The sequence below is a fragment of the Sebastes fasciatus genome, chromosome 10 (genome assembly GCF_043250625.1).
Source record: "Sebastes fasciatus isolate fSebFas1 chromosome 10, fSebFas1.pri, whole genome shotgun sequence".
Lineage (NCBI taxonomy): Eukaryota > Metazoa > Chordata > Actinopteri > Perciformes > Sebastidae > Sebastes > Sebastes fasciatus.
In genome coordinates this window covers 3951678-3977344 of record NC_133804.1, presented here as the reverse complement: position 1 = coordinate 3977344, position 25667 = coordinate 3951678, and positions in this window count along the sequence as shown.

The window sequence follows — 25667 nt, the reverse complement described above, 5'->3', positions numbered from 1 at the left end:
TGGAATTTTAGTAATATCCAGGTCTGGATAAGTATGGAAAAAAGAAAAGAGAGTATTTGAAAAAATATATCTGACTGTTGCCCCTGTTCTGTTTTCTAAAGTACACAATTCAAAATTAAAAAAATAAATAAATTGATCATACAAGCAGCAATGTTTTTCATGGCGTTTGGAGCAGTCAAAATGTTTACCGCTGTGTGAGAGAGCAGGCCAGAGTGAACTTGATGTCGTCGAAACCAAGGCAAGAAGTAAGCTATTGTAGGCGACTAAACGCACACTCCTACGTAGAGCTGCCTCTACGCCTGTACGTCACCGCCGGCGCGTCTATAAAGGCAAACTAGGCAATTGCCTAGGACAGCTTTTTGGCAAGGGTGGCGAAATGTGGGCCAACTTTTCATCATGAGCCAGTCATTGTTGTGAAATAACCCCTAACAGGGTGATGTATCACTCTTATTACACAGCTACTTACTTAATAAAATCAATAATTTGACACAAAAACTGTCCTCAAGAGTCCAAGATCAGAACTGCGTCCATAGCAACGGTCTGTTATACATAGCAACAGTCTGCTATAAAGAAATAACAGACCGTAGAATGCCCGTGATTGACCAATCAGAATTGAGTATTCAACAAAGCCTTGCAATAAAGATTATTATCAATTAACAACGTTTATTGCCAAGAAGTGAAAGTCAATTGTTCGTTCCATTGCAACGTCATCACCCAGCAGCAACGCTACACTTCCGCCATTTTGGACTGAAAGCGACTACGTGCTAAGTGCCGTACAACAGTAAAGAAAAATTATTTCTATTCTATCGTCATATTCTACCAAAATGACCTGTGCTGAACAATAATATATTATAAATATAATGCGCGTTTTTATTCCAAAATGGCAGCAAAAAAACACCAGAGTTTTATCTCTTGCTTCTTTACTTATTCTTATTATCTTGAGAAGCTGAGAACAACAAAGAATCGTTTTTTGTCTTCTTGAGACTAAATTTCTCGTGGGTCTTGATGTGACAATGTATCTGGCCTTTTTCCTTAATATACAACCACCTTTCTAAGGGTAAACTCTTTTCATGTCCAGATCTGTGAGCACACACAGTTACTGACAAGTTAACAGCAGCACCTGACAAGACATCAACCTGTAACCTGTGATTTGAGCAATCATTTCCTAATCCTCTTTTAGTTTTCTCCGCTCCCTCTGTCGCTCTTTGCTGCTCACTTTGTTTTGCTCCTGTCTCTCTACTCACAGTTTTCCTCTCTAGTTGCCTCCTGACTGCTTTCCTCCTCATATTCATGCAAACCGTGTGCACACACACAAACACCAGCTTAATGCCCGCACATCCGTGCACACCTCTCACTCTCGTTTCCGGCAGGCTCTTTTCTGACTGACAGAGTATTAGAGAAGTGACTGATGGAAAGAGGGAGGGTGGGAACAGGAGGGAGGAGGAGAGCAAGGGAGACGGGGGTCACCTTGGGACGGCCGGTTATTGACTGGAGAAGAGGATGAGAGGAGGATGAAGGAAGATTTCACTCTGTCTGTTGCTGGGAGGTCATTCAAGTTCAAACAGCAGGAAAGTGGTTATACATGTGTTCTAGGCTACTGCTATTACTGTCACTTCTTCAGCTGCTAGCACCGTTAGCACTGTCTCTGCTTCTAATACTACTACTGCCATTACCACTGCTAGTATTCCTGCTTATGTTGCCGTTTCAACTACTACTGTAGGGTAGACAACCGATTAAAGGGACTCTATGTAAGAATCAGAAATGTCTTGTTAACAGCGACACCTGTGGCCGTTAAGTCAACGAAAGTCAGCGTCCTGTTGCTCGCGCTTGTGCTCGCTCTACATAGACATGAACGAGCATCGCTCAAAACAGTGAGGCGACACACGTCAGCTAAAAGCACAATATCACTCTATATTTCAGCTGCTTGGCAGTAATGTTAGCTGACCAGAAGAAGGTCTCTCCATGAATCAATGCTGACACTGTGTTTTCCTGCCTCAGCCTCCCGACCGCGGTCAGAAGGAACAGGGGAGACACCGGAGTTTTGGTCGGAGATGATAACGTTACTCGCTCCAGAACCCCGTCACTTCACTCAGCAGCAGGAAACAAGACACGGGAAACCTCTGTTGATCTGGAGGAGCTGCAGCAGATATTTCTGCACAAACGTCCACTGTACATTCCCTAGATATTCTCAGAGCTAAATTGTCTCTTCTGCAGTGTGGAGTGTGCGCGAGTGAGAACGAGCGCGGTGTGTGAGTGAAAGCAAGCAGGCAGAGGAGCAGAGACTCCGGCCCTGGAGACCAAAGCTACGGTCTCCACTGTGTCTTCTGACCGTGGTCGGGGGGCTGGAGCAGGAAGAGTTGACACTGTTTTGCAAGACGGGCTTCACTAGATAGAACTTTGCGGTTTTGGTGCTTTCCGTGTAGTTTGTGTTGGAACAGCGTCAGTTTTGTCTCGTATTGCGAATTTTCACAACGAATAGAATAAGAAAACGCATCGGACTCAGTGTGCAAGGTTTCTTTACGTAACGATTTTATCGGATGACGGATTAAAAAGACGCATATGAAAAAATAGGGACTTGGTGTGCAAAGGCCTTTATGCTGCTGCTTGTGACCATTCATTCTGCCTAGTTAGTACGTAACCACGTACTCATGCACGTAACAAACGTATTTATTGTAACCCAAACTATGATCTTTTGCTCAATCTAAACAAGTAGTTATTTAGCCTAAACATAACCAAGTAGTTCCGTTTCACAACGTTAACCAAGTATTTAAAACTATGAGTGTTTCACAAAGTTAAATACAATGGTCACTTGTATAAAACTGTCACCGTGCGACCGTTTCACAATGTTAAATACAACGGTCATTTTATGAGTCATAGGCAAATTACCTATTGTTTCGTTTAGGTATAAGGACGTGTTGAAAAAAACAATAGGCAACTACTTAACGGGTGTTACTTTGGTTGAGATAGGTTGTTTTCTCACATCATTTACACCAATATACAGCTTTAAAGGGGAACTCTGCCAATTTAACACATCAAAGTCTGTTTACAGGTTCTTGGGGAGTACTACTAGACCTATATATGTGAACAAAAAGTAGTATAAAGCCTTTGTGGCCCCAGAGAGAGCTGTGCGAATTCTGTCCTCAAGGGATGTTGCTTAAGACTACAAGTTTTGAAAAAAAAAAAGCTCTGGGTGTAGAGTTAGAAAGAAGTGATGTTACCAGACCTCTGCAGACCGCTCCTCATCTCTGCCCGAGGCTAGAAGCTCCAGGCTTCATTAGCTGTGTATTGAAGATCTCGGATCAAAATGTATTGAGGTTCGTGCAGGACTGGAACATGTGAGCGTGGTCGGCTGGAGATTGCCGGCACTTGTTACATGAGTCTGTTAAATTGGGATACATCTTAGATAGACGCACATTTGTATAACGGACTCTGTCCACGATCTTACATTGTAGGTGGCTTCACCTTCTATTCATGTCGAAAAGAAAAGTCCCTCATGACGTCTGAGTGGAAGCAACGAATCGATGCTTTTGCCATCTGCTTTTCCTGATTATTACAATTTTGTCAAAACATCTTAATAATATTATAGCATTGAAATGAATATGCTCGTGTACTATGGCCTAATGCCTTGTGGGTGTTAATCATAGCCTTTATTGTGGGTATATTTTGAAAAGCACTTCCATATTTCCGATGGGGATTTTGGACAACACAACAAATGGTAGAGATGTGTGCGGCTAAATGCCTTTATTTGTGTATTGCACAGTGATTCATACCATTGCACTGTGTGTGCAATGTGTGCCAGGGAACGCAGTGATACAGTAGATGTAGATTGACGTACTCTGTAAGAAAACATTAATCATATTTCATTCACCCAAAGATCACAGTCAAGGCAGCTTTTAGGGAATTAAAGGTTTGTTCTTAAAGTACCAATTAAATAATATAGGACTGACAGACCACGGCAAAAAATTTAAAAAAAATGTATTGCTATTTTAATAATCCCTATTAATGCTTTAGTAACACCTACACAAGTATATTAGTCATGAAACTCTTGTCAGAGTAGACAGAAAAGTTGTTCAGTTGTTGGAAGTCAGTTCACTGCGCATGCAGGGCTTGTTGAACATAAACCTAAAGACATTCGGGGCGTAGTACCGTATATCTCATTTCCCCGACTGTGAAAGGCCAGGATTAGTTTTGTGCTGGAGAACGTTAAGGCTACAGAGCGGAGATAGAGGCACACAAGGTGTGGACGTCTGGATTAACACTGGATTAAGTTGTATTGGTCCTTCCAGGTCACTGTGTGTGGTTGGGTGTATGACTCACCTTCCCCTGGGCAGCAAGGTAGGATTGTCTGAAAGAGAAGTAATAAAACTCGATGGAATACATTGCCTTTTTTCAACTTGATTATATACTTGCCCCTCCTCTTTTTCAGGACAACAAATTACAATTAAATTGCTTTTTTTAATGTGAATAATTGCATTCAATTTTGATCATGGATCATATAATTTGGGATTTAAGATTTGCTTAGAAAATTGTTTGTAACACTTTATAATAACCATCATTGGTAAACTGATAGTAAATCAAACTTAGTTAATAGTTATTTTGCTGTTAACAAACAATAAATAATGTTTACTAATTATTTGTAATGCTGTAATTTATCTTATTTTATCATTAGTTTGTGTAATATGAGATAATTACTTTATAAATGATATATTGTATCATAGCTGATAAGAGACAATAACAATTACTTTAGTAAAGTATTTATCATCACTTTATCGTTGCACACATTTTTTTTTATATGCTACATTAATTGCTTTAAATTTTTCAATTTCACTCTTGGTTTGTTTCACCATTTTTTTTGGTTCTATATAAGTAAGTAAGTTTTGGAAAAGAAACAAGGATTTTGGAAGTGTGGTCATTTTAATTGATCTAATCTTTTCAAGGATGGATATATTTAATATTTCCCATCTATTCAACTCTTCTCTAACTTGATCTATTAATCTTGAATAGTTTATTGAGAACAGGTCCTTCACATTTTGGGGAATTATTATACCTAGATATTTTAATTTACTGCATTCCCACTTAAAATTATATTTTCTTTTAAACTCATAATTAATTGGCTCTCCTATTGACATTCAATTTATACCCAGATAATAAGCTATTTTTTTCCAATTTCTTCCATTAATACTGATAAAGATTATGTAAAGATTATTATATAAGAATATGCTACAATAAGTATTTGTTAGTGATTACAAAATGATTTGTAAACCTTCAAAAAATTATTTGTGAATCATCTATAAACATTTCATAGATAGATGGATCAGAAAGCAAATATTCACCCTCAACAAAGTGTTAACTATCAGTCTAAACAATGTTTATACAGTAGATGCTTAAGTGTTTATTAACCATTTAACAAAGTATTACAATCATGATTGCAATTTTATAATAGCCATCCAAATAATGTTCACAGATGGTTTACAAATCAGTTATTAACCATTAACAAAGTGTTATAAATATCTATCGACGTAATGTTTATAGATGTTTTACATCACAATTTCTTTAAGGTTTACAAATCTTAACCATAAACAGATACTTATATACAGTATATGGTATATAAAATGTTATAATGTGTGCAACAATAAACTGTAAAAAAAATACATAAACTATAGCATAATTAATAATTGCTAAACATTATTAATTATCATTTCATTGTTTAACAGTAAAATAACTATTAATTTAGTTAAATTAACTATCAATTTACAATTATAAATGATGGTTATTATTAAGTGTTACCAAATTGTATTAGATTCAGGAGTTTAATATCTAAATTCATTATAGAAGAGTAATCCAATTTATCAGGGGATTCTGGGAGGATTGTGGTGAAAGTGACAGAAACTGTGGGCTGACGACAGCTTATAACCGATCAATAATACAGGCGGATATTGAAAAAGTGCAACAACGAAACCATTGATCAAAGTCACATTTAGTTGGGTTCTCCCATAGCCAAACCCTATCACTAATATTTCTGACTTAATAGTGCTCAAAGATCAAAACCTAGAATGTGAAAAGTTTACAAATGACCAATAAATATCAGGCGACTGAACTAATCAGTATTACGGTATTATTAAGAATATTTTTTTGACAAAAATTACATAGTAAATGAATGCTCACACTGATGTTGAATGCTGTACAATCTGTACACTACAAAACACACTCCATCCGTAAGCCCTTGATTCAGATAATGACTATTGTCTAATTCCATTCAATTTCAATTCAATTTATTTTTATATAGCGTCAAATCATAACAGAAGTTATCTCGAAATGCTTTTTATATAGAGCAGGTCTAGACCATACTCTATAGTTTAGAGACCCAACAAGAGATCCCACCAAGAGCATTGCATTGATATGCGATAATACAATAATAGCACAGCAGCTGTAAGAACTAATACAAATAGGACTAATAACAAAAATCAATAGCAGTGGATGTAAAAGAGTGATAATACAACTATCGAAATTAATAGCTGTAATAATAATAGAAATATAACTAATACTACTAATAATTAAAAGGCTGATAATAATGATGGTAGCAGTGGGTGTGAAGCAGGCAGCAGACGTGGCAGCAGATGCAACCACGATCCAGGTGTAACCCCGATCTAGGTGTAACCCCGATCCATGGATACCTGCGAGACGTGAAAGCACAAAGACTCCGGGGAAGAAATCAAGTTAGTTACAATGAATGGGACATGAATATATACAGAAGGAGAAAGGAGAGAGGAGCTCAGTTTGTAATAGGAAGTCCCCCGGCAGTCTAGGCCTGTAGCAGCAGAACTAGGGGCTGGTCCAAGGCAGGACTGTACGCAGCGTGGTCATATTTCCTTTGACTTTAATTGCAGCTTTACTCAAATAGAATTCCACTTTCATTAGCAATTATAGCAGAGGACAAATCTGAAGAGAATGCCTGTCAAAACATCAACTGTAATCATCTCTTTAGACGGCTCTCTGGTTAAAATGGGACCCTAATTGAGCATAATGACCTGCCTGTGCCTTCTTTTAGATGTCACTTAGTATAATAGCATACTTTTTTTGTGAGGTAACGTCTCTAACTGACTGCTCCAGCCCATTTAAATGAATCATTAGCAGTGCCTATTGTGACAAGAGGTTCCTCTGAAAAAGAAATGAACAAAAACAACCCAGTCAGTGACAATCATCAGAGGCGAGGAACTTGTGAGTCTTCTTTAAAATGCTTTGGCTGAGCATCGGGGGGTTCCAACATCAGAGGGAGGTGGGTGAATTGGCCCCCATTGGCAATTTGTGAACCGTACAAAACAATTTGCAAAGAACAGTGCAATAAGGACACATTACGGGTTAAGGTTAGCAGATGTTGCATACCTGCTGCTGTGAGTGCATTTACCCCTGACATTACAGCCCAGCTCTCATTCACAGGGTGTCAAATACCGAGGCTTTGTGACGGCTGTCGGCACGTGATACCGCCACATAAGGCACCCTTTAGCACCAGTATGAGACGTTTTGGGCGTTCCATTAACTACAATGTAAACTCATCCACGGCAACAGTAAACCATGGATGGATTAAGAGAACTGGATACAGCGATGGAGGCGGGGCCAGTATAGAGTCTGGAAATAAGCAAAAATACCAGAAAAAAAATCAAAATGGCTGATTTCCTGTTGGGTTTAGAGCATGGCCCGAGGAGACTTTTTTTAAGTCTATATGTGATACATGTGCCTAACAAATGTTGTACATCTAGGTGAAACATACTGCGAGGGCTGCTTCGTTGAAATTGTGTAGGGGGCGCTATCGAGCTCCCTTGGCAAACCCAAGCACAAAAAACATATCCGTTAACACATTTTAGTACTTTTATTGAGTGTGCCAAGTTTCGCTCGTTTACAAGCATATCTAGCCCTTGAAAAACAACGGTCTGGCATCAGGAGCTTTTTAACACCACGCTGGCCAAATTTGAGGTGGATCTGGTTGACCTGCTAAGAATAGTACGCAAAAAAATAGCGACTCTAATTTCCTGTTACCACTAGGTACCTACAATCAATTCCGTCCAGCAAATTGAAGAGTCGACTAACTCTGCCTCTTTCTGCTAGCTTAAGGGAGGACAAAAGCTACATATAGCAGCGCTAGCTAGCAAGTCTTCCCTGACTAAATGCAATTTAAAAACTAATGATGCCAATCCATAGTATATCTTCTCTTGACCTGGGACGCGCCACATCTTTTGACAAGGCCTCCAGCTCTGCCTAACTAATTTGCATATCTAATTATAATGTGGGCAGAATGAAGATTCCAAGAACATTTTTGTTAATAGGCTACCAGGTGTGAATTCAAAGGCCCCGTGTATCCAATATCATTATCCAGATACAGGTCACATGTTAATACCAGGTGCTGTCCACCCTGGTGGTGCTTTATTCTGCTGTGAATTCTATAACACAATGCATACACAGTCTGCGTAGTGAAAGCAGCATGTTAGCAGAGCAGCAGCTTCAGTGCTCCGTCTTTGTCTACACAGGATGCATTGAGGCACAGTATTGAGTGAAGGTCACACAAGCTTTGGCAGCCCAACACACAATCACCTGCAGACAAGCCGTGAGAGGTGTTTTGTGCATGTTGCACCTGCCACAGTGTCCATGGTGCATGAGTGTTCTAGTATAGCTATGTATGCTGCAAAGTCCCCATCTTTAGATAAAGAACGATTATGTGGTTTCAATATAACGGCAAGGTGGTGTTATTTGCAACCCGTTCCCTGTGTGCAACTCTGCCAGTGCTGAGACCTGCAGTTGGTTGCGTGTGTGTTCCTGGAATTTCGGATTCTCAGTCTATTTTGCTCTAATCCCACATTGTCTGGGACAGGTTATGACGAAGACCAACCTCAGAGATAATATTCCTCCCAGTTTTTAATAATAATAATCTTTATTTGTATGGCACCTTTCTAAACATAGTTACAAAGTGCTTGCACAGATACAATGAAATACAGACAAAATAAAAACAACAATAAAAGAACAAAACATAAAGACCAAATAATGAGAAAACTTAAACCTGTAACCAGTAGTACTCTGTCAATACATATGCCAAAAGAGGACAATATAAGGTGTGGGAAAAGGTGCACCGAGCTGATGCCTTACGGAGTTAAAAAAGCCTTTCTATAAAAATGTTTTGTTTAAAGAGATTTATAATTGGTAATAGAGCTAGCTAACCTGAGGTCCTGAGGTAGGCTGTTCCAGAGTCTAGGGGCATTGATGGCAAAGGCCCTGTCACCCTTAATCACCAACCTAGACCTGGGTACAACCAGTAAGGCCAAGTCAGAGGACCTCAGGTTACAAGGTGGCTCATAGGGTGTAAGGAGCTCAGTGATGTAGCTTGGTGCCAAACCATGCAGAGCTTTAAAAGTTAATAATAAAATCTTAAAATCAATTCTAAATTTGACAGGCAGCCAGTGAAGTGCAGCTAAAACCGGAGTGATATGCTCAAATCTCCTCATACCCGTGATCAGTCTAGCAGCTGCGTTTTGGACTGGTTGCAGGCGATGTAATGAGGTTTGGCTGAGACCGGAATAAAGGGTGTTGCAGTAGTCTAAACGGGAGCAGATGAGAGTGTTGACTACTCTATTGAGGTCATGAGCTGATAAAAAATTATTTTATTTTAGAAATGTTTCCGAGATGCATGAAGCAAGATCGCACCATCCGTTTTATTTGTGTTGTGTCAAAAAAAACACCTAGGTTTCTTGTAACTGGTTTGATATTAACAGAGAAGGATTCGAGACTTTCTTGTAAATTTGAGTTGTGACTGAAAGGAGTTCTGGGACATCCAACAATGTATATTGGCTAGGCAGGCCTTAAGGGATGTTAAACAGCTGGAATCTGAGATTTTAAGCGGGACATAACGCTCTGTATCATCTGCATAGCAGTGGAATTGAATATTGTGCTTATGGATGACATGACCTAGGGGGAGAAAATATATAGAAAATAATAATGGGCCAAGGATTGAACCTTGTTTTAAAGGCCTGCAAAGGACACATCACCTTTGCCTCTTTCCACTTTTCGCTGTTAACCTTAACCCTGACTTTTAGATTGACATTATGACCTGCAGAAAAGAGAATCTCTAAACTTGGATGACAGGCATGTTCCACCGAAACCGAGAAACCGAGCCCAATGTTGCCATCTCTTTTTCAATGAAAGCTGCTAGCAGCATGAGTTGCGGCGGCGAGCTGTATTCACATACAGCGCCATCGCACTGACTGTATCTAGCAAGCCACATGTCACTATTGCGGTATGAACCAAAGATAAACAGATTGTGCTGTGATATAATAGCAATAAACGGATCAAGTAGATGCCGAAATAACTACATAATAATGACGATATGTAAAAAGGCTGAATTCGTGCTTTGTCTGGTCTGTCTGCAAGACGACAAGCAAACAACTTTTAAATTGGTCGTTTTCTAAATGGAGTTTGGATCGATCAGTCCCAGGCTATGCAGCTGCTCCATCGACATTCAACATAACATCATCTAGGGATAAATACGGCAGCAACGTTGTGGACCACAATTGTTGTTGACGCAATTAGTGCACGGGCTGAGTGCACGCAGGTAGGTAGGTAGATACAGACGTAGGCAAAGTTGTTGGTAACGTTCCGTTAAAGAGAGAAAAACCCACAATGGTCACTGAAATAACTTGAAACTGACAAAAGTAATAATAAATAAAAATGTACTGAAAATTAACTAATGAAAATCAGCTGTTGCTTTTGAATTGTGGTTCAACAGAATCATTTTAAAAAACAAACTGATGAAACTGGCCTAGACAAAAATGATGGTAGCCCTAGAAAAGATTGAAAATAATTTGACCATAGGGACATATTAAACTAAGGTGTGTCCTGTAATTAGCATCACAGGTGTCTTCAAACTTGTAATCAGTCAGTCTGCCTATTTAAAGGGTGAAAAGTAGTCACTGTGCTGTTTGGTGTCATGGTGTGTACCACACTGAACATGGACCACAGAAAGCTAAGGAGAGAGTTGTCTCAGGAGATAAGAAAGAACATTATAGACCTTCATGTTAAAGGTAAAGGCTATAAGACCATCTCCAAGCAGCTTGATGTTCCTGTGACTACAGCTGCACATATTATTCAGAAGTTTAAGGTCCACGGGACTGTAGCCAACCTCCCTGGACGTGGCCGCAAGAGGAAAATTGATGACATATTGAAGAGACGGATAATACGAATGGTAACCAAAGAGCCCAGAACAACTTCCAAAGAGATTAGAGGTGAACTCCAAGGTCAAGGTACATCAGTGTCAGATCGCACCATCCGTCACTGTTTGAGCCAAAGTGGACTTAATGGAAGACAACCGAGGAGAACACCAAATCATAAAAAAGCGAGACTGGAATTTTCCAAAATGCATATTGACAAGCCACAAAGCTTCTGGGAGAATGTCCTTTGGACAGATGAGACAAAACTGGAGCTTTTTGGCAGGTCACATCAGCTCTATGTTCACAGACGAAGAGATGAAGCATCCAAAGAAAAGAACACTGTACCTAATGTGAAACATGGAGGAGGCTCGGTTATGTTATGGGGCTGCTTTGTTGCATCTGGCACAGGGTGTCTTGAATCTGTGCAGGGTGCAATGAAATCTCAAGACTATCAAGGCATTCTGGAGCGAAATGTGCTGCCCAGTGTCAGAAAGCTTGGTCTCAGTTGCAGGTCATGGGTCCTCAAACAGGATAATGACCCAAAACACAGCTAAAAACACCCAAGAATGGCTAAGAACAAAACATTGGACTATTCTGAAGTGGCCTTCTATGAGCCCGGATCTAAATCCTATTGAACATCTGTGGAAGGAGCTGAAACATGCTGTCTGGAGAAGGCACCCTTCAAACCTGAGACAGCTGGAGCAGTTTGCTCACGAGGAGTGGGCCAACATACCTGTCGACAGGTGCAGAAGTCTCATTGAGAGTTACAGAAATCACTTGATTGCAGTGATTGCCTCAAAAGGTTGTGCAACAAAATATTAAGTTAATGTTACCATCATTTTTGTCTAGGCCAGTTTCATTAGTTTGTTTTTTTAATGATTCTGCTGAACCATAATTCAAAAACAATATCTGATTTTCATTAGTTAATTTTCAGTGAATTTTTATTTATTATTACTTTTGTCAGTTTCAAGTTATTTCAGTGACCATTGTGGGTTTCTCTCTCTTTAACGGAACGTTACCAACAACTTTGCCTACGTCTGTAAGTAGACAGTCCAATCATTACATTCGGGCCGAATTAAATGATTTTGCAGGTTCATTACAGTCACGCGACAGCCACAAATACCGGCCTTTTTTTGTCAGAGCATATGATTTATTGATTGCTGTTGGGATCTAATGAGAATTTCAACTAATATAACAAAAAATGTCTCGAAAATCTTTACCAACCCTGCCTTTAATGTGCTCTGTCCTTCATGCATGAATAGAAAACAAACGTCAATAAAAATTAAGCTTTCTTATCACCTGCCGAATAGCTTTTTCTGAGTGTGTGTGTGTGTGTGTGTGAGTGAACCTCCACCCAACAAATGATAGACTACAAGGGAAACATAGGAGAGATAATCAGTGTAGAGCATCTGTGAGTTTCAGACCTTAGCTGCCAGTTCATTGAATTCATAAAGATGATCTGTAATTACTGCACCGCCAAAAAAATAATGAGCTCGGTAAATTGTTTCATCTCGCGTCTTCCAGGCGTGTCACGCCGCTTCCAAGAGACATAAATTCGACTGATCTTCCTGTGCTGGCAGATCATCTCTCGCGTTTCATTATGGAAACAGATTATCAAGGTAAAAGTGACATGAAATGAGATGAAAACAAAATTGCTGGTAATGTGAGAGCCAAAAAAAAAAAGAAACTTCAGTAGCATGACAACAAGAAGAACAAAAAAGAACTTCATGTATTTTTGTGATAGATTACATTTTACCAACACGTTCTCACTCCCAACTCAAATACCAACGCTTGGTCAGTGGCCCTATACGCTTCAAACTATGACGCTCTAGGTACCCCTCCAGCATCATTTTTGGACGTGTCAGGGACTGTGTGTCAGTTTCCACTTGTTACATGCATAGTGTCTCTTTTCAAAATAAATTGAATTCCAATGTAGGTTTAGGCAACAAAAGTACTTTGTTAGGCTTAGGAAAAGATTGTGGTTTGGGTTAAAATAAGTACATTTGCTATGAAAAATAACTATGTTTGTTACGCAAGTGGTACAGAAGTTACGTAACAAAACCAAGGTAAAATAAGTCAACGTCGGCTTGGTGTCACAGGGGACATGGAGAGCAATCTCCTGGGTCAAAGTCCTGTGTTTGTTTGTTTCACCCACCCAACCTCCCCTCCTATCTGCCCTACACATTTTTTCTCTCTTTGTGTTATGTCAGTTGCTCAGATGACTAATAATGACGCGGGAGGATTTACATTGGAGTTAGTTGAAAGCCTGGTGCGTTTGATACCAACCCGGCCTCACGGGAAAGTGTATAAATACCACGACATTATGCGTGTCATGAGGACGCCTTTTAGTATTTTCGTGTGTCATTTGTACACCGTTTTTTGCGTACGCCACGCAAACACCCGCAGTTAGGTAAGAAAACCACTTACTTAGGGTAAGGGAAAACATCATGGTTTGGTTTAAAATAAGTAAGTAACTTGGAAAACAACTTTGGAAAACACGTCACAAACGTCACGTGAAATATGTCACTGAAGTAACTTACAAAACAAAACACCGATCAACAACGGTCTTGAAAACGTGTCTCAAGTGTTTGTTGGACCCATCCACTTCCCCGTCCGCCCAAAAGTGGTCTTTTTTGCTTGCATTTCCATTGCACTCAGTATAGGATACACAGCGTACAAAAGACACGCGGAAATCAAGAAAGGCGTACGTATTGCACGCTAAACGCATTGTGCATTATCGTGGCATTTATATATTATATTTGCGAACGGGTTGATTTGACCTACAACTGGGGTTCAAATCGTATTTACTCTGTGAATATGTATGTTTATACTTTATATGTATCTTTTTGTCACCAGAGAAAAAGAGGCACTTTGCCAGTCCCTGACTTTCATTTTCACTCTCATTTTAACACAATTTTAATCCCTAAATCCAAATAAATGCAGTGATATGAAAATAGTTTTATAAGTGCCAACTTTCACTTTGTTTTTTCTTCAAGGATATTTCACTTCACATCACCTAAGGGGCTATATGCTCAACCTGTATAAGTGGATTCAGAATGTATATATTACATTCTAAATGTTAGTACAATGTATAATATACTGTAATTGCCTGCCTCTGCATGCGCTTTTGCACTTGTACTTTTTTCATATGAGGTGAGCAAAGCGAGGTAAAGTAAATGCCTTGAAAAGGCATTCTTTGAGTATTGGACAGGAAGCAGAGTGCAGCATCTTTGTTACTTCTTATTTAGTCCATAATTGGAGCTGGCACCTGCTGCTAATTACATTGAAGGACTGAGCATGGCTGAATGTGGCAACACAAACTGGAGAAATTGGACTTTGTGTTAAGCATTTAGGTCTAGATTGTATCTATGTTGAGGCTGTTAGTTTATACCATTTATGTCAGTAAAAATCAATATCTTCTGAAAAAAAGAACCAGCTCAATTTGAATATAAAAGTTACAGATGTAACGCAAGACAACTAATTGCAACGTCCGTTACACTGCGGACTAGCTGACAATGTATAGGCTACTGTAAATGCAAGGACAAGTTAAAGATGCCATGTGAGGTTTTCTTGTAAATAAACACAGCTATGTTTACATTCAGCGATACTCAACAAAACTAATTATGTGTATCTTTGAAGCCTAACTAGCGTGGTTTGCAGAACTGCGTACACAAAGTGGGCTACCTCCGGGTCTGAAAAGTGAGGCCAATGCTGAAGTGCCTTAAACTTGCATTCTTTCTAACAGCCAGCAGGGGGCGACTCCTCTGATTGCAAAAATACGTCTGATTGTATATAAGTCTATGAGAAAATGAGCCTACTTCTCACTTGATTTATTACCTCAGTAAACATTGTAAACATGAGTTTATGGTCTCAATCGCTGGTTTCAAGTCTTCTTCAATACACCATAATGTTAATTTAGTAAATTACGGTCCCATTTAGATTCAAGTAGACCATACAGCAGGGGATGCTTTAGGGCATGGCTACCTTGTGATTGCACAAGTCGCTACCACGGCGTTGTCCAGTCTGGGTGTTGTCCAGGTTCATAGTGTGTTTTTAGCTCATGAAAGTTACTTCAATAAAAATGTTTTAATGTAGTGTTCGGTTGTACTTAGCTCCACCCTCTCGCGGTTCCAAAAAATTAAGATGGTGATGGACAAAAAGCAAAGATGGCGACGGACAAAATGCCGAACTTGAGGCTTGTCAGTGCCTGATGCGTCCCAGGTGCACAATCTGTGCAGCAAATATGCGGACGTGCCTACCCAGTATGCCGGGAAGACCTGTCTCTACTCTGCTTCTGATTAGCTACTGGCTTCCAAACCTAAACACTAATGGTAGGTATCCTGGCTATGATGCTAAACGGAGCTTCGCAACTTTAACCCTCTCACAGTGTGTTTTCAGTTCACAAAAGTTAATTGTACCATTTTGGCCTAAAAATGTCCTATTCAGTGTTCAGTTGTATTTGGCTCCACCCTCTCGTGTCACTTCTGGTTGCAAAAACACAAGATGGCGACGACCAAAATGCCGAACTCAAAGCTTCAAAATGCTAGTCTACAAACCAATGGGTGACTAGGTGACTAATTCCACTGAATACAGTATATACAGTCTAAGTGTGCAAGTGTGCCCACGTACACGATGGGAATCTTATTAGTTTGGTGGGCATATGATGAAAAAAAAAAAGGTTATCTCAAAATGTATATTTCAGTGTGGACAGCTGCTCGTGAGGCTAAACGCTGACAGGTATGTAGGCTATGTGTTCCACTTGTTATCTGTAAATTAAACAGCAGCTGTGGACCCACGAAATGTGATTCGTGGTTGAGTTCATTTACACCCAATTCATGGAGACGCTCTAAAATGTTTATGGTAATTTTAAGAGATTAGTTCTGCAAAGAGTCTGAGAGGAAACGACAACGAAAGGTGCAGAATGAAGATGTAAAGATAGAAGACCGGAGACAATATAGAAAAAATGGCAGAGTATTTCTAGTGAATTAGAAATTTAGAACAATTTCAAAGTAAAATTACTTGAAGTGGAAAACGAAGTAGCTTTTATGCTCCATTGTAATACTTCCAATAATTCCCAATATTCCAGGTGTGTCTCCCATGTACTGCAAAGCTTCCAGCTGGAAAAAAAAATGTTTTAATGACATTTTAAAAGCTGTTCTTTTTTTATTTAAATTCATATTCAATTTGACGGAAGCTCAACTAGAACGTGACGAAAATATTCATAACGAGAAACAAAGGGAGAATAAAAGAAATAATGACATCCAACCAGAGAGAGAGGAAGTCTTTCACAGTCATTTCAGACTCGCCCAAGGGCACAGTGAAGTCCTCTCTCTCTCTCTCTTATTGCAACTCCCAGCATGCAACTTCCATTTTTCCCTGACAATCTGTCTCACTATGGCCGAGAAATTAACATACGTGCACACACACGCCCACATGAGACGAATGATTGGGAAATTAACTCAGTGTCTGGGCCTCTGATTCATTTTACAGAAGCAGAGAAATGATGATGACAGAACATGTGGGAACAGGAAGACGTGATTGATCGACGGTGGGCATTCATTTATAAATCTTTCCTTTCTTTAATCTCTTCTGCCCCCTGGACTCACATGCACTTTAAATGAGCTACTGTATGTGTAACGTTTTACCATTAATAATACATCACCACAGTGATGTTGATACATTAGTGTAATTACAGTAATCAAATGAAACCCCTTCTATTAGATGCACAGGTGATAAAATCATACACTGTATGTATGTATAAGAAATGGACATAGTCACCGTATCATCACCCATTGGTTTGTGGACTACGGTTTTGACGCATTGTCAGTACCCAATCCATCCCGGATGCTCGATCCCTTCAACCCTGTATGCCTTGCGGGAAGACCCGCCCCTACTCTGCCTCTGATTGGCTGTGAAAATTACCCTATTTCTCACTTGATTTATTAACTCAGTGAACATTGTAAGTCTAGTTTACACTTTAAAGCATGGTATGCTTTAGGGCGTGGCTATCTTGTGATTGGCAGGTTGCTACCACGGCGTTGTCTGGTTTGGGTGTTGTCCATGTTTTTGTCTTCAAACTTTTAACTTTAACCTTTCACAGTGTGTTTTTAGTTCATGAAAGTTAATTGGATAAAAATGTTTTAATGTCTTATTCAGTGTTCAGTTGTACTTAGCTCCACCCTCTCGTGTCAATCTGGTTCCAAAAAAACAAGATGGCGACAGACAAGATTCAAGTTTGGCATTTTGTCTGTCGCCATCTTGGTTTCTGTCAGTGCCTGTGTTCTGCACATGTGCGGGCGCGCCTAACCAGTATATCTTGCGGGAAGACCGACGCTAACAGTAGGTAGCCTATCTGTGATGCTAACCGGCGCTTCGGAGCTGCCGGGGCTGAGGAGAGCGACTCAACCCCGGCAGCTCCGAAGTCAGGCTACCCGGTCCGAACACCGGTATGTTGTTTCATCATTAAATTCACTTCTGAGAATTGTTCACTTTCGTGAGCGTGCCTAGCCAGATGACTGGCCAACAATCCCTGCAGGCGCAGGGAGCTCGCCAGTTTGAGGAGCTTCTCAACTCCAAAAACTGACAATATTCAAAATCTACACAGTTGATTGCTCGCCGCAAAAAATCTCAGAATTGTATTTAATGATGAAATGACATACAAGTGTTCGGACTAGGCAGCCTTACTTCGGACTGCCGTGGTCGAGTCGCTCTCCTCAGTCATGGCAGCTCCGAAGTTACGGTTAGCATCATAGCTAGGATACCTACCATTAGCGTTTAGGTTTAGAAGCCAGTAGCCAATCAGAAGCAGAGTAGGGGGGGAGTCTTCCCGCAAAGCATACTGTGTCGGCGCGCCCGCACATGTGCGGAACGGATTGTGCATCTGGGACGGATCAGGAACTGACAAGCCTCAAGTTCAGCATTTAGGCCGTCGCCATCTTGTTTTTTTGGCCATCTCCATCTGGATTTTTTGGGTTAGATAAACCCAATAAACCTGGATAAAACCCTGACTCACCACTTCAGAGAGCTGTGTCACTCTTCTGCTGCAGAGCCTCCATCTTGGCAGTATATTCCAACACAAAATCATTTTACAGTCTTGGTGGGAAGCCACTGAGGGAGTTATTGTTGACTTTACATAGGTAAAACTATGCTAACATTAACAATGGATCCATTCCATTAAAGTGAGCCCCAGTGAGCCAACATCCACAATACAAGGCCTGCGAAACTGGCACACCTAAGTGCAATCCAGTCATTAACATTATTAGTTGCAGTGGTGTGTGTTTGGCAAGTCAAAATGCTTTCAGAGAGGTCAGCTATCGGGCCACATTGGGAGAAAACGGGGGAAACTGTAAAAGCCACTTGAGTGGGCTCTTGTTGCTGGAGAGTATGCAAACCTTGGGCGAATACCAAATTCAATTCAGCAGATCAGTTGATCACTTTGGCAGTAAAAATGTCTACTGCAAGAATTTATGTTGAGAACACATTTTCTATTAAAACCAGCCAATCCCAAGCATCCCACTGTCACCTCACTAATCCCAACACCTTCAACTAGTACAGTGTTAGCAAGGGATTCACTTTGCATATTGTTATCAATGCATTTCTTTTAGTGTAGGCTTTATATTTTGTTGTATTTAAACAATGGGCAAGTCCAATTGACCCCCTACTTGGGGGAATGTGAATATTATCAGATATCGAGTGTTAAAGCACAGGTAGAAGGCTACTGGTAAACTGGTTTGGCTGTACAAGCTACCAGCAGGCCACAACACATCACAACCAAGCACTGAGCAAGCTGCAATATTTTTCCTTCATTTCTGATTCAAAAACATTGAGGAGAATTTCAATGCCGATAGGCTTTCACAACACTGCATCACACAAATTTCTTGCGAGTTGCTCGAAAACATTTCAACTCATGCAAAATACGTGATGCGTTATTCGCGCCATTCGTGTCTATTTGCCTCCATGCGTTGACGTTGTATGTAGTCGTGCCGCGCAAAAACTTTGCTTGTGTGTGAACACACCGTTAGTGAGCTGTTCAGGTGCTGATAGACGGATTTTGTTACTTTCCAACAGAGCCAGGCTAGATCCAGTCTTCGTACAAAGCTGCTGCAGAAGCTGTAGAAACATGGCAGCTGGCACCGTGAAGAAGACACGCCCTGTATGTACATATAAACGGCTCATTCTTAAGTAACGAAAACACAACGCTTCTTATTTTAAGGATTAAACACAAAAGAAAACACACATTAAATTGGCAGTAGTCAGTATATTTTTGGCATCATTGGGCAAAAATTCCATAATAACCTTTCAGGACATTGTAATTCAAGTGTTCTGAGAGATAACTAGACTTCTGCTCCTCCTCATGGCTCTGTTTTCAGGCTTTACAACATCTAGCCTTTGACGGGAGACTTTGACCAATCACAGGTCATTTCATTGAGAGAGCGTTCCTATTGGCTGTGCTCCAGTCCTGTGACCGGAATCTTGACGTTCCTTCAACAGATTTTACAATGAAGGCCGCGTCACAAACTTTCTCATTTTACAGCTAAACCGTGCACTACAAGATGATTCTGAAAACATCTGAGGAGAGAAATAGGCATTAACGTCACATAAAATTGATTCATATTTGATCAGCGCTGCCTACTTTGACCGTTTGGTCGGAGTTCGCGAGTGATTGACAGCCGGCTCTCATAGACGGCAGCTGGAGAGCAGACCTCAGATCAGCTCTTACTGCTTGTTTTCCTCCGGTCTGTGAAATGTCGCAGATGCCGTTAGGAGCACCGGAGGACACAGAGGACACAGAGGAACATGACTTTTTTTCAGGTTACCTATTTCATGTACTACTGTCACGATATAGCAACCGTTTTATAAAAATAACGTTTTTTAATCATATTTGCTCCAATCTCACCTACTTCAGCTTTAATATTCTAATCCATTTCTGCAAATAGATCTCCCCAAATGTTACACACTGTTCCTTTAAAAGACATGCATGTAGCACCTGGACCCACCCACCCTTATTCACTCATATCCACAGAAACACACATCCACAGCCTGACCTAAGCTGTCATTGGTGTTATTGAGAGGTGTTTGTTGAATGAGCTCTCTCTCTTGTCTGGGCCCGCGGCTTTCAGTTCCACTTAGGACATCCTGTCAGTTGAGCTTGTAAATGCCATTATAGCCTTAAGAAATAAGAGTTGTAATGGCGGGGCAGCTCCAAGGTGAATGACTAGCCGGACAAATGACACCGGAGTAGAGTGGACTGTCACCATGTGGCACTTTACTGTTATAAAGCTGTTTACAATTTCCCGACATAACCGAGCCATTTGAACGGGACCAGAGTTTATCACTGTTTCTCTGCCATCACCTAGGATGGTAAAACCGTCTGTTCTCATTAACCAGCCGGATTTGTTAATGAACAGAAGTGGAAATTGGTGACCATATGCTTTGGCTGCAAGGAATGTTTTCAGTAAACTGACTGTATTCATTTATCAAAAAGAATATTCTCCTGCTGTACTTGATACAGCTGGTAGAAGAAATGCATTACTTACTTATAGTCATTTAGGGATGGCAGGAGTGAAAAATGTTTTTCATAAAAACTTTCGAGCACAAATATATTAAGCACTAATGTTCCAGTTGTTAACAGGAAATATTTACTTATATTCACAAAGTTGGGAACGTGGGGTAAACAGAGTTGGTAAATTCTTTCTTTTTACTGTCCCTGAGAATGGAAAGGCTTCATTGCATTTTTAAGTTTGGTTTTACAGAGTATCTTTACAGGTTTGGAAAGCCAAAATTGATCAGTGAAAACATGCTTAATGCTACCAGGAATGAAAAGGTCAGCATAACAACCAATATAAAGAAACAACAGGACTGTAAAGATAGCAATTTCTATTAAGCTTAGGTAATGGAAGCTGCAAAATGATAAATGTGCATAATAAAAAAGGACACAAAGCATTTCATGGTTAAGGGACATGAAGGTCAGCAGACCAATGCCTTGCGTTACATGTTCTCCTTTGTAACCTTGTCAACACTAAAGACAGTAAATGTTTATGGTTTGAAAAATTACAGTACCAGTACCCTTAATGTGATACTTATACGAATAGAGTACTTCATTCTATGACCCTCTGGTAACTGTTAGCTCTGTTAGCACTATTGCCGTTGTTAGGCTACATTCATATGAGATCAGGTTTTGCGGTACTTGTCCGCAGAGTTGTGTGGAGGTCTGAGGTCAAGTCACTTTAATGGCCCATTAACTGTGACGATTAACATCATTTGTTCCCTCATGATTGGCCACCGCAGCGTGACATCGGGTTGCCGTTCTCCAAAAGTTGATTTTGCTTCTACTTATCTGTAGCTGCATTTTATTTCGTCCCCCCCTGCAACCGCCGCAGCCCAAACGCATCCCAAACGCAGCCCAAATGCACTACCCCCGTTAAAAATTCATGGAAAAACTTGCGTTTCCGCTGTACCGCCTGATCTTGTGTGAATGCAGCCTTCATGCTGTTTGTGCTGTTAGTTCCGTTAGATGCTAGCCGCCGGCTCACACATCTCAATCTCGATCAATTAGGAATCCTGCTGTGGCAAAGGGTGGCTGTATGGGTTGTAGCTTCTGTGGTAGTGGGCCAATCACAAGTTGCATTAAATTGAAGAACGTGTGCGGTGATTGGCTGCGAGCAAAAAACATACAAATAGTCATTTTGTTCTAGATCAGATTGCAGGTATTATTTGACTGGAAAAGTTCCGATTGTATTTGGTACTGGGTTGTTTCGGTCGATACCTTAAAGGTATTCCAGTACCGGTTCCAGCACTGCAAAAAACATACAAATAGTCATTTTGTTCTAGATCAGATTGCAGGTATTATTTGACTGGAAAAGTTTCGATTGTATTTGGTACTGGGTTGTTTCGGTCGATACCTTAAAGGTATGCCAGTACCGGTTCCCCAGCCTGTTTGCACGAAAAGGTGTATAGATGCCATGATAATGCGCAAGCCTTTTAGTGTGCAATAAGTACGCCTTTCTAGATTTCCGCGTATCATTTGTACACAATGTATTCTTTACTGACTGCAATGTAAACGCATCCGTGTATAAATGCTACGGTAAGACCACTAATGGTGGGCGGGTGAGAAGGTGGATGGGTCCAACAAACACCGGACTTTTAAACAGGAGACCCGTGTTCGAGACCGTTGTTGACTGGTGTTTTTTTTTGGTTTGTAAGTTACGTTAGCGACATTTATCACTTGATGTTTATCATGTGACATTTGTCACACAACATTTGTCACACAACGTTTATCACGCGACGATTGTCACATATTTTTTATTGACGGTTGTGACGGATATTTTTCGTAGTTGTTTTCTTAGTTTACTAACTTATTTTAAGCCCAACCATAAAATGTTCCCTTACCGTAACTAAGTGGTTTTCTTGTCTGAACCTAAGTTAGTAGTTTTCTTGATTTAACCTATATGCGTGCAAATGTAATGCAGGATGTCCGTGTACTTTCATGGTATTCATACGCCTTCCTTTGAGACCGGGTTGGATACCCAGCCCTACTAAATACAGTACCAAGTATTAACTCTCAGTCCATCTGATTAAATACTGAGCTTTCTGTTGGCCCCTCTGGGCTTCCATATCTGTCCTGACAGTTGGTTGTTATTTTAAATAAGCAACTTGCCTGTTTCAACAAATGTGACCCAGAGGCAGACTGGCCATCTGGCTGTTCTTCAGAATTCCAGAGCAGCCACCGCTCACAGGTCGTCCAACAGCAGCTTGCCCAGCCCATTTGGCCATGTGCATAGTGTTAAAGCTGCTGGTCTGGCTCAATTAGTCAGAGCTGTTGTTGTAATTTTGTGTGTTGAGTCAGACAGTCAAAAAATTATTGTCCATGAAATCGATTTCAGTTTTAAAAAAAAGGCAAATAAAGATGTAAACATGCAAATATTCTGTTGATTCCCATGGATTAATGCAGTTTCAGAGTGGCAATCGTGCCAGTGTGTGGAGAGTCTGAGCTCCAGCATTGTTGGGTTTTCCAGGACTATTTTTTTAGTCCAACACCATGTGGGTGCACGTCCCTTCATTGGTAACTTAGAGCAGAGTGGAACTAAATTTACTCATCTAACCCACAAGGCACCATGCTGCCTGGAACTTCTTCATTCATACAGTACCGACATTATGTCATCTTTACTGTGACACTGGCACACAAAATTACAAATTCTGGTAGTGTGGCTGAGTGCTTTAAAGTGCTGGAATGAGTCTCCAGTCCATGTATAGGTATGGGATCAAATCCCACTGCTGTCATTTAGTATTGCTACACATCAGCACTTGGTTTTCCATGGTATTTCCTTCAATAAGTTAAATTTCCAATCATCTTTTTTCATGTACATTTTCATTTTGCAAAGAAAAACGTCTTGACTGGTTACGATGGAAATTTAAAAAAAAAAAGGTCTAAATATTGCAAACCAGTTTTTTACACTTAACTAAAATGGCTAGTGAAAAGTTGGTGAATTGATTAAAGCAAAATGTGACAAATTGAATTGGAAACAGAGTTAGTGAATTGATCATGATGTACATGAAGCATGTGACTTAAACATCCACTTTAGCTTCTGCTCCACTAGAGAGATGAAAAATAGCGACGATCGAATACATCAGAGTGATGTCATCTGTGTGAACCGCTAAGGAGACTAACATTTCTCAAATGAATACATTGAAATAAACATAAATGCCACATTTCCATCAATATTTCCATGTGGCTTTGTTTTGTTTGAGGTTTGACTCTTTAATTACACCACCTTGTTGCACCCTCTTCTTCTGTGATGGTTTAATGGCAGCTGACTGGAGAATCCACGCCACCAGCTGTTTATCTCGATACGCCCGACTACTAATATGGTAGTGGACGGAAACGCGTGTTAAAATATCATTATAATTGTCACTAGCTAATGACATAGCACAACATTGTCAAATTCAAGATCTAGGAGAGCCGTGCATTGCTCAATACTATTATTGGCTTGCTTCTACTGTATATTATGTGAACTGCAAGATGTGAAATTGTTATCCCGTGTGCTCCTGTTTAAGGCGAGTAAGAGTTTCAATCTTAAAGGGGACATATCATGAAAAACTCACTTTTCATTGCTTGTGCACATACATTATCTGGAGTGCCTACCAACGCACAACCTGTGAAATCAGACAACCCAGTCAGTTTTTTGTGGGCTGCCTACATCAGAAAATTGTGATTTTCTATTTCGGGAGATGGCCTTAAAGAAGTCTCACTTGATTTATTACCTCAGTAAACATTGTAAACATGAGTTTATGGTCTCAATCGCTAGTTTCTTCAATACAGCATGATGTTCATTTAGTAAATTACGGTCCCATTTAGAATCAAATAGACCATAAAGCAGGGGATGCTTTAGGGCGTGGCTACGTCGTGATTGACAGGACGCTACCACGGCGTTGTCAGGTCTGGGAGTTGTCTGTTTATTCGTCTTAGAACTTTAACCCTTTTCAGTTGATCAAAGTTAATCGTAGCCTTTTTGGTTGCCTGAAACCGTCTTATTCAGCGTTCAGTTGCTCCACTCTTTCATGTCACTCCTGGTTGCAAAAAAACAAGATGGCGACGGCCAAAATGCCAAACTCAAGGCTTCAAAGTCCATGAGATGAATACAGGTATACTCAGACAGACAATATGAGAAAAATGTATGTGTTTTTTGAACATTAAAGAATGTAAACATGTTCTAGTACAAACCCAAAATACAAAACTGAACCTGAAAATGAGCATGATATGTCCCCTTTAAATCATCGATGTTTATATATCAAGACAAGATTTAACACACACAATCACACTTTGTGGCTTTGATTCTATGTAGTAGGGTTTTCCTTGTTTTCCCAGCGACTGTGATAGTTACTACATTTCAAGCCGCTCCAAATGATTGTAGTTTTTAAGCTTATCTCCTTGTGTTTGTTGGCCTTAGCCTAATCCTGAGTTTCCTTGTTCTTCAGGATCATCTACAACTGCCTGCCAACTCATCTGCCTGCCTGTTCTCACCAGCATTTCCAGCCACCTCAGTTAACCTTGCCATTCTCCCTTCAATCTCCAGTCATTGCTCCATGCTCCCAGCCCTCTGCCCCAGTCATCTACCTCCTCGAGCAATCCACCTCCACCTCCACCCTTTACAATAAATCCTTTTATTGTTATCTACAAGCTGAGTCTGTGTCTGGGTCTGGGTCTTTCTGTGACAAATCATAACAGTAGCATTACTAATGACAATCAGTTTCAATCTGGCCCAGCTTTCCGTGAACTGAGAAATAATCCATCTCTAAACCAGGTTTTGTGGGTAGAGGTGTGGAAGTTTCACTACTTCCAGGACATCTAATGGCTGCCAATTTTTCTCCATTTGCCTCCATCTAGAGCAGTGCTTGAAGTGGAAAAAAATACTCTCTTATTCACATGTTGGGGTGTGTATCAGCAATGTCTTGAGACTTATGGAGCCTTCAAATGAAACT